The sequence below is a fragment of the Phaseolus vulgaris genome, chromosome 2 (assembly GCF_051622355.1).
Source record: "Phaseolus vulgaris cultivar YP4 chromosome 2, ASM5162235v1, whole genome shotgun sequence".
Taxonomy (NCBI): Eukaryota; Viridiplantae; Streptophyta; class Magnoliopsida; order Fabales; family Fabaceae; genus Phaseolus; species Phaseolus vulgaris.
This window is the reverse complement of record NC_143499.1, coordinates 17,215,750-17,226,569: the sequence shown is the minus strand read 5'-3', so window position 1 is coordinate 17,226,569 and position 10,820 is coordinate 17,215,750. Positions and strand designations below refer to the sequence as shown.

The window sequence follows — 10,820 nt, the reverse complement described above, 5'->3', positions numbered from 1 at the left end:
AATCCTCTCAACAGAACCCGGTTAGCGGACTCCACCTGCCCATTCGTTTGCGGGTGTTCCACGGAAGCAAATACCTGTTGTGTCCCGATGTCCTCGCACAACTTCTTCAACAGGTGGCTTGCGAACTAAGTCCCGTTGTCTGATACTAGACGCTTGGGCACACCAAAACGACACACAATATTCTTCCACACGAAACTCTGGATTTTGTGTGCGGTGATCTAGGCTACTGGTTCTGCCTCGATCCATTTGGTAAAGTATTCGATCGCCACAACCAAATACTTCATCTGCCTGACCGCTAACGGGAAGGGCCCCAGAATGTCGATTCCCCACGTGTGGAACGGCCAGGGGCTGTAGATTGACCTTAGCTCTTCTGGGGGCGCCTTGTGCCAGTCAGCGTGCTGCTGGCATTGCTTGCAGCGCTGGGCATATCTCTTGCAATCTTCCCTCATCGTGGGCCAATAATAACCTGCGCGGACCGTCCTCGTCGCCAGAGATCGACCTCCAATGTGGCTCCCACAAATCCCTTCATGAAGTTCGGCCATAATTCTCGTGCACTTCTCTCCGTGCACACATACAAGGAGAGGGTGTGTAAATCTGAACCTGTAGAGCTCGCCATCAATGAGGGTAAACTTGCTGGAGCTTTTCTTCATATTTTTAGCTTCTGTTGAATCTATTGGGAGCACGCCATCTGCCAAGTAGCGCTGGTACGGCGTTATCCACGTATCAGGCTCGTGGATAGCTCAAACTTGCGTCGTGCTCACTTCTTTCGCTGGGTGCGCCCTGACCCTTGGCGTCCTCAAGGTCTCCTGCATTAGGGATCTATGGCTCCTCGCCGCTCTTTCCGTCGACCTGCAAACATGAAGAACCTGGTGGTCTGCCACGAATGCTCGAGGATTCTTCAAAGTTTCTTGAATGACAGTCCTCTGTCTGCCCCCCTTGCCCGAACTGGCGAGCTTGGCTAGCAAGTCAGCTCGGGCATTCTGCTCTCTTGGCACGTGCACCACTTCGAACAAAGCGAAAGATCTCCTTAGCTCTTGCACGTACTCCAAGTAGGCTGCCATCTGCGGGTCCTTAGCTTGGAACTCGCCAGTCACTTGTCCAGTGACCAACAGCGAATCGCTCTTGGCCATCAGCACCTTCGCCCCCATTTCCTTTGCCAACAAGATTCCGGCGATCAAAGCCTCATACTCTGCTTGATTGTTGCTTGCTTTGAAAGCAAACCTCAGTGATTGCTCTATCAACACGCCGTTGGGTCCTTCCAAAATGACCCCAGCCCCGCTGCCCAGCTGGTTGGACGACCCATCCACCGAGAGTACCCAACGAAAGTCATCCTTGGCGTTTTGCGCTATTTCGGAGGAGAACTCGACCACGAAATCAACGAAAATTTGCCCCTTGATTGATCCCCGGGGCTCATATTTGATGTCGAATTCCAACAGCTCAACCGCCCACTTCACCATCCTTCCATCTACATCTGGTTTCTTCAGAACCTTCTGGATTGGCAAATCAGTCATTACCAACACCATAAAGCTCTGGAAGTAATGACGCAGTCTCCTCGCCGAAAATACAACCGCTAACGCTGCCTTTTCTAGGGCCTGGTACCTCACCTCTGGGCCTTGCAGCACCTTGCTAACAAAATAGATGGCCTCAGCTGATCGGGGGACAGTTGTAATTTTTCAAAAGTCGGCCAAAACATTACATCCGCCGAGCTCCCTTGGTTGACCAACACCCGGTGGACTGTCCTTCCCGCCGTGACAAGTGAGATCACAATAGGGTCGTTGTCGTGAGGTACAACATCCCTAAGGTCTCCTTTGGTGAACGTGATATCCACGTCGGGTGAGTGGTCCTCAAAGACTTCCACTGACATCACCGACCTCGCGTACTTCTTGCGTTGCGATGCAGTGCACCCTCCACCTGAAAATCCACCAGCTATGGTGTGGATCTCGCCGTGGACGGGCACCTCGTGCTACTGTCCTTCGTTGCTCACTGGTTGGGAACCCGCTGATTGGCCCGTTTGCTTTTCTAGCAAGTAATCTTTCAGGAATCCTCACTTGACCAACTCGACGAGTTGGTATCCCAAAGCCAAACACGAGTTGATGGAGTGGCCAAAGCTCTTTTGGAACTCACACCACGTGTCTGGTTTTGGACCCAAAACCTTCTCTGTCGTCTTCTTAGGCACTTTGAGCCTGGTAGCGATATTCGGGATGGCGATCAGATCATCCAACCCCATTACGAACTCATACCTTGGTGGGCGATTAGTCTTTATAGGTCCCCCAGGCCCCTTCCCCTTCCCGTTACTCTTCTTAGGATCATAAGGATGACGCATCCTCTGGTCCCTCTTCCCCACCGCTGCCTCCATTACTCTTTGTGGATGGACCCTCGTTTGGGCGTGCGGCTTAGCTGGGGCCACGTTTTCCCTTTTCTCGGAGACTTCGCTTTCAGCGGCGATGTGAGCCACGACACGTCGCCGGATTTCAGCAAACATGGCAGGTTGACTCCTGATAAGCGACTCACTAAAGGGCCCAAGTAATACACCCTTTTTGAAGGCGTGTACAAACATTTCTTCGTCCTTTCCTGGCAAACGGACTATCTGAGCTTCGAACCTGTTCAGGAAATCCTTCAAGGACTCCCCTTGGTACTGCCTCACGTCAAACAGGTCATAAGACACCAATGGTGGTGCCTTGTTCACTATATACTGCTCGACAAACATCTTGGAAAACTGTTGAAACGTGGTAATGTGGCCAGTAGGTATACTGACGAACCAGTCCAACGCTGTTCCACTAAGAGTTCTCATGAACACTTTATAGTAAACCGCGTCAGACCCCCCGGAGAGCATCATCTGAGTATGAAACGCCGTGAGATGGGCCTCAGGGTCCTCCATCCTAGTGAAAGATGCTTTCATCGCCACAGTGTTAGCCGGGACCACCGAGTCCATGATCTCTTGGGAAAACGGCATGGGGAAGCTGCGCGGTGGGGATGGGGGTGCAGATCTGTCCCCGACCGCACGCTCCTCCCGCTCCTGCAGGGCTTTGCGAAACTCTTCGTTAACCCTGTTGAGCTCTTCATTCCTAGCTTGCGAGGCCACCAGTGCCTCGTGCATCCTTTCCTGTTCAGAACGTGATGCAGCCACGTTCTCATCATGTCCATCACTTGTGTTATGGAACCAACATCTTCGTCTGTTCACGACGCAACTGAACTTGACCGTGTTGTCCTCATCTTTTCTCAGCAAACTTAGCAACTCAAAGAAACTCCAAACAAATGGTGAAAACTCCAGGAATCGACTGCGATAGCGAGCAGTCGAACAGAAAACACCAAGACCACAACAAACACGAACTATGGTTGGGAATCACCTTTTATACAGCCCCACGGTGGGCGCCAGATGATCCTGCCGGTTGACTTGGCGCCAAAGCGTTGCCTCGTCACGACCCTCCTCACCACCTTGACTCAACGTGCCCTTCAAGTCCACACCACAAAAGCTTCTTCGGAGAACCTGAAAACACAAGGTGGCGCCTCTGCGGCCGGTGACGCTCCGACGCTCAAGTCAGTAACAAGAACACCCAAAACTCAGAGAAATATGCTATGTAGAACCGTACTAAAGGCACACAACCCTAGCAGAATGAGCCGTAATGAAAAACGTACCTTTGCAGATTCTGTTAAGTTTACCTTTATAGCTAGGTTTCTTCTCTCTCCAGGCCATTATGCTTTTGGACGCGTGGCTCGCATCCAGCCCTGCACGTGTCGCCATCTAGGCTGGGATAGCAGGTAACGCCCAACCATACACGTGTCATCATCTAAGCTAGGATAACTCGAGTGTCACTTCTCTATTGCACCCAACCCTACACGTGTCATCATCTGGGTTGGAGTAACAGATAGCATCCAACCCTACACGCGTCGTCATCTGGGTTGGGGCAACTTGAATGTTATTTCTGTGTAGTAACCAGCCGCGAAGCTAAGTCATCTACTCATGGAGCAAGCTAACACGCAATGTGCCTTAGAAAACCACCTGACCATGCGAGTATCGGGTGCAGCACAATGCACCATCTATGTGATATCGCCTGTTGTTAGTGGCACCCTCCTTATCACTGCGCCATGAATGTTCTTGGGCTGAGGAGACCTTGTCACCAACGAATGTGCACTATGGGAATCCTGTCACTGATAGGCAAGCTGTCCCTTTCAACCCACACGCCCTTCAAGCCCTATGCTGGCGCAACAATCGCCTCACTGGAATTGTACACTTGAACCTACACTTCTGAGCCTTCATCAGCTTCAACTGAGCTTACTGGGAGATCCGACGATGTGCTCCTCGCGGCAGCGTCAGACCACCTGATCTCCCATCGTCAACACGTCGACGTTATACGATCTCGATGACAACCGATCATGTACGTTGTAGCACGCCGCTTCCACAAACGATAACTACACTAGCTTCTGAACCACTCGCCCTTCTTTAGCCACGTGCTCTGCTAAACCAGCCTCACGTGGTAACGTGCTAGACACGTCATCACACCCGATGACCTGGTCGGTACAAAAGCGTATAAAAACATTCCTTGGAATATACGAATCTTAACTTACTTAACGCGTACCTTGGCAAACTTTCCCTGAAACCTTTAATGAGCACGTGGGCATTGCCACGTGCCCCTCTGACTTGATCGTTATTTTGTGCAGAGGGTCCCACAGCGCCGCCACCCAACTTAGGGTTATTCCATCGTGTGAGCCCTCTTTTCTACGAAGTGCTTCTGTCACGTGGGTTGACTTTTTGGGTGCCAACTCATGCGCCCCCATCACTAGTCACTCGCTCTGGGGGTGTATCTACCTTTCTCTCGTATCATGCACGTGGTTCTCCCCTGGTCATGGCCCTCTCATGGGTCGTATCTGTCCCAGGGTCTCCCAGAAGTTGCGTGGATACTTCACGAGTCAGGTTTACCCCCTTTTGGTACTAGAACTTATGGCCTTGAAGCCACCTTTCTCTTCTCCTTGCTATTGTTCTGAACTATCGAGGCCCGATGTCTTTCTTGGGCGATGCCCCTCTTGGGCGATGTCTCTCTGCTTGGTGATGTCTTCGCTTGGGCGATGTCTTTACTTAGGCGACGTCCTCGCTTGGGCGATGTCTTCGCTTGGGCGATGTCTTTGCTTAGGCGACGTCTTTCTGGGCGACGTCTTCTCTTGGGCGATGTCTTTACTTAGGCGATGTCCTTGCTTTAGGGCGACGTCTTACTTTGGCGACGTTACGAGCGGTCGACCTGTTGACTTTTCTTCCTTGGGTCCCTTGAGGGGTCCCACCATGTGTTGACTTTGACTTCTGGTCAACGCCCGGGTACGGGATGGTACACAAGCCCCCTAGTCTTGAGCTGACACTTGTTTTAGCGAAAAGACTAAGGCCTCGCCCATTACCCACGTGGCATTCTTGTCTTTACTGAACTCACACGCTTTAACTTCCTCGCCTGAACCCCCAACAACTTCACCTGAGTTTACTAGGAAATCCGGCGATGTTCTTCTTGCGGCGATGCCAGACCACCTGATCTTCCGTTATCTAACACGGCGATGACACCAACTCGGCGACAACCGATTACGTATACTGCAGAGCGCCACTTCTACAAACAACGACTATTTTGACTTCTCAACCACCCGCCTTTCTCTTGTCCACGTCATCACACCCGATGACCTGATCGGTACAATTAATAATATTAATATAATGTTAATAATGTTAAATATTATTGGATATAATTAGATATTATTTGATATTATGAGATATTGTTAGATATCTCATATTTATGTAATGGGCTTAGCCCATATGTTTCTTTTCCTATATAAATATAACCCTATGTGTTCAATATACACAAGGGATTTACCCTATTTTTTTTTCCTTTAATATGGTATCTAGAGCATAAGGTTAGGGTTTAGGGTTCAATTTTTATTGGTGAACCCACTATTCACCAGAATTTTCCAGCCACCGCCCCACTGTCTCGCCGGAGCCGTCGTCGGAATCTCGCCGAAGCCGTCGCCAAAATCTCGTCGTAGCCCCTGCTGGAGACGCTGCCGGAATCACTGTCGGAGCCTTCATCTTTGTTGCTGCCGCCAATTAACCAGTGACTGGATTTGTCCTTATCTTCTATGGCTTATTCGGCTTCCGCTGCCACTATGGCTTCTTCCGCTGCCGCTGCCGCTGCCGCTGTGGCTTCTTCCGCAGTCATTATGCTGGATTCATCTATTTATACTAATTACGTCAATGTTCATCTTTCCATTGAAAAATTGGATGGAACCAATTATGACACTTGGGCATCAGATATTAAATTATGGCTTAAGAGGCAAGGTTATGTTGATCATCTTACTCATCCTACTCTCGCTGAAAATGAGGTTTTCCGTCGGTTGAAAATTGATGCTCAATTATGCGTTGTTATCAAATCGACCATTCACTCATCTTTAAAACAATTTTTTTGTACCTATGAGACATGTTCAAAAGTTTGGGAACAAGCAAAATTATTATACACCAATGATACTCAACGTCTTTATGGTATGTGTCAAAATCTTCTCACAATTGTTTCTCCCAAACGTCTTGATGGTACAATGGCAGAATATCTAGGTAAACTTCATGCTTTTCTTCATGATTTTAATGAGTTATTACCTCCTACCTCTACTCCTTATCAAGAACTAGAACAAAGATCCAAGTTCTTCATGTTATTGGGTTTACATGGCCTTCCTGATGATTATTCTCACGTTTGTGATCAAACTTTGGGATCTCCTATTGTGCCCAATTTTACTTCCACTTGTTCTACCCTTTTGCACGTGCCAGGTAAACACACCACTGATATAACGTCTCATGTTGATGACTTTTCTGCTTTAGTCTCTCAGCATAATGATCGTACTCGCCCTCACAAGCCGGGCAAAGGGCGTCACAAGTGTGACCATTGTGGCAAACTTGGCCACAAAATTGACAGATGTTATGCCTTACATGGTCGTCCTCATAGATCTGTCGCGGTTGCTCAAATTTCCCCTGTGCAACCTTCTACCATGGACCATACTTCAATTGATACCCCAGGCCAGCCTGCTATTTTCAATGAACTTCTTAAATGGTATGAGGATCATCAAAACCCTAGTTCCACGGCTTCTATTGCACATTCAGGTACATCATTTGTTGGCCTCACTCACTCCACTTGCCATGGCCCTTGAGTTATAGATTCAGGTGCCACTGATCACATTACTGGTAATAAATCTTTTTTCTCTTCCCTATCTACTACGGGTTATTTACCTTCGGTTACCATGGCCAATGGATATAGGGTACCATCACATGGTGTTGGTACTATTAATCTTTTTTCTTCTTTATCTATTGATAATGTTCTTTATGTCCCTGGGTCTCCATTTAACTTATTATCCATTAGTCGTCTCACTCGTTCACTTGATTGTGTTATTTCTTTTACCAAAGATTTTGTTACTTTACAGGATCGGAGTTCGGGATGGATGATTGGCACCGGATGTGAGTCTCATGGACTTTATCAACTACAGATCTCTGCACATGTTGGCGCAATTATGGATTCTCCATCTCTCATTCATGCTCGGTTGGGTCATCCTAGTCTTGCCAAGATGCAGCAGCTTGTTCCAAGTTTGTTTAATGTGTCTACTTTATCGTGTGAGTCGTGTCAGTTAGGGAAACACATTCGTAGTTCTTTTCCTAGTAGTGTCTCACAACGTGCTTCATCTCATTTTGCCTTAGTTCACTCTGACATTTGGGGACCAAGTCGTCTTAAGTCAAATTTAGGATTTCAGTATTTTGTTACTTATATTGATGATTATTCAAGATGTACTTGGGTATTTTTAATGAAAAACCGTTATGAGTTGTTTTCTATATTTCAAATATTTTACAATGAAATTAAAAATGAATTTGGAATTTCCATCCGAATTTTGCACAGTCATAATGGACGTGAGTATCTTTCTCATTCTTTTAAAAAAATTTTGGCTTCTCATGGTAGTTGAGCGTAAGAATAGACATCTTGTTGAAACAACTCGTACTATTTTAATCCATGGTGATGTTCCTCAGCGTTTTTAGGTGATGTTGTTCTTAGTGCATGTTATCTCATTAATCGCATGCCATCTTCAGTTTTAGATAACAAAATTCCTCATTCTATTTTATTTCCACATGACCCTTTCCACTCTTTACCTCCCAAAGTTTTTGGGTCCACATATTTTGTTCATAATTTTAGTCCTGGTGATGAGAATCAAATAAAGGAGGCTTTTATTAGTGGAGGAAGAGGACATCCACCCTCACATTTGAAGTTCTTCCTTCTAGTCTTCTCAAAATTAAAAGAAGACATAAAATAAAGATGAGGCCCAAGCCCAAAGCCCAAGCCCAAGCCCAAGAAGGCCAAAGCCCAAAGAGCCCAAGTCCAACCCATGAGGGGCGAGGCCAAGCTTTGAAATACTCTTGTATAGTTTTAGGAGGTGTGGTTATTAAATAAAGGAGTGTGAAAATGTAAAATAAAGTCACATTACCCATGTGACTTAGGAGAGTGGTGTAGGTGTAGTTTTTGGGAGGTGTCATAGTACAAAAAGGTCACACCTCCCATGTGACTTGTTTTTGGTGGGAATTTCAAATGAGTTTATTTGAAATTTCCCACCTATTTTTCAGCACCTTAGGCTATAAATAGAGGTGCTTCCTTTGTAAAATTCAGATGGAATTAATCTAAGAAAACTCTACTCAAATTTTGAGTGAACTTTGGAGAGCTTTGAGCTTTCTTCTCTAGTCTTATCTTGATGGATCATTGGAGTCCTCAAGTGGCGGCATCACTCTCATCTAGGAGCATTCCACACTTCTAGTGGCGAGATCATCCAACATTCTTCCATCTTCATGAGCACTCTTTTCTCCTTCCTTTCTTCTCTTTCTATTGTTTTTGTTAGCTTGTGTTCTTGAGTTTTGATTTGGTGTTCTTGCTGTTTTTTATGAGTTTTGGTTCGGCAGTTTTATATTTCAGTCCATTCATCTTGTTCCTTTGCTTTTCTTACTCTTTTGTTCGGTTCAATTTGACTAAAATTGGTTCATCCAAATGAGTTTTGGGATTTGGTACTAGTTTTTGGTGAGTTCTTGTCTTAGAACAATGATCCAACTCTAAGAAAAGTGCCTCTATAATGTCCAACTCAAGGTGATTCCTAAGAAGGTCAAGAACCTTTCCCTATATGGCTATTGGAATCACATCATGTGGTATCATGAGTTTAGGTGTGTTCTTGTTTAATTGTTGAGTTGTGTAGCACTTTATTTCAAGAGCTATTTTAATTTCTTGCAATTTAAGTTTCTGTTTTAGGCTTATTTTGAGTTTACTTGCTGTTTTAATTCTTTTGCCTATCATATGTTTGAGTATTTTCCTTTTAGAAACATGTCAAGTTTTGTCTTAGTCATGTTATTCCATAATTGTCATTACTTCTAGTAGTACTTTTATTGTTTTTGATTGTTGTACCGTCCCGTATCAGGGCGTTGACTAAGTCAAGGTCAAAGTCAACGACTGGAAGGTCAAAGTCAACTCAAGGTGTCGCCCAGGTGTAGAGACGCCAAGAGGAAGCGTCGCCAAGGCAGGACAAGGCGTCGCTAAGGCACGGCGTCGCCTAGGTGAAGGCGTCGCCTAGGTGAAGGCGTCGCCCAGGTGAGGGCGTCGCCAGATGGAACAGTGTAAAAGCAAGGCAATCACGATGTGGTTCCCCGATACCCATGGGTAGGAAAGACCATGGAGGGAGCGACGTCGTGGGAAAGCCTCAGGTCCCGATATCTCGGGAAAGTGATAAAGAGAAGGAAAATGTGGCTTCAAGGCCATAGTGATAGTACCAGTGAAGGGCAGCCTGACTCGCGAAGTACCCCTGCCGCCCCAGAGACGCCTTCGGGACAGATACGACCCAAGAGGAAGGTCACGCCCAGGATAACCGGGTGCAGGGTGTGAGAGGAAGGCAGATACGCTCTCAGAGTAAGTGGCTAGATACTTGGGGGCATGAGTTGGCACCCAAAAAGCCACCCCTAGCGCAGTAGCACTCCCAAGCAGGAGGACCCACACGTAGAAACGTCCCCAGATGGGCAGAAACGCCCCCAGATGGGGTCATGGCGTCGTGAGGCCCTCCACGTGTACGACAGCAATGCCGGAATAGAAACACCCTCTAGTCAGGTGCCAGGTAATTAAAGATATTCAATACAGTTTCCCTTTTCAGCATTCAGGTACTATTATGGCTCCCAAGCGTTTCAACGTCTTAAATGCGCTACGTTTCGTAATTAAGCGCTTTAATGAGTGCGTTACGTTCGAGTTAAAAGCGCTTTAAGGCGCTTTAAATGCTGGGGCAGTTTAAATAGCGCTGGGAATGTCGGAAAAAGGGTGGGAACTTTCGGCAGATTTATCAGAGAACTCTCTAGTTGCTTACTCGTGCTTCAAGGTTACGTACGAGTGACTGGGGAATATTTTTGCCTGAAGGAGACAACACACACACGTATACACAGTTTCTTTTTACCACCTTCAGAGTGCCACACGCGGTGCTCAGAGACGTGGGTGGACAGTTTTGGTGTTTCTTGCTGGCTGACTTGAGCGTCGAAGTGCACACGGCCGCTAGGGCGCCTCTTTGTCCTCTTTTTTGCAGGAATCCACAGGCAACCAGTGGGAAGGAGTCCCTAGCTGACGGCTGAGGTCGAGCACGAAGACGTCCCGGTCAACCGGACGGAACAATTGTTTCTTGCTTTAGTGTCATATAATTTTCTGAATTGATATTGATCCTTTGTGCATTTTATTTTTAGAATTGAGTTCATACTTGTATTCTAGACCTATACAAGTTCCAATACATAATTTTCCATTATGTCTTTGCTAGTT

The 10,820-nt window shown here is 46.8% G+C and overlaps 1 pseudogene; it reads left to right on the top strand.

Moving 5' to 3' along the window:
* Positions 1-6,105: 6,105 nt before the first annotated feature.
* On the top strand, positions 6,106-7,590 carry LOC150029028 (uncharacterized; annotated as a pseudogene).
* The last annotated feature ends 3,230 nt before the right edge of the window (positions 7,591-10,820 follow it).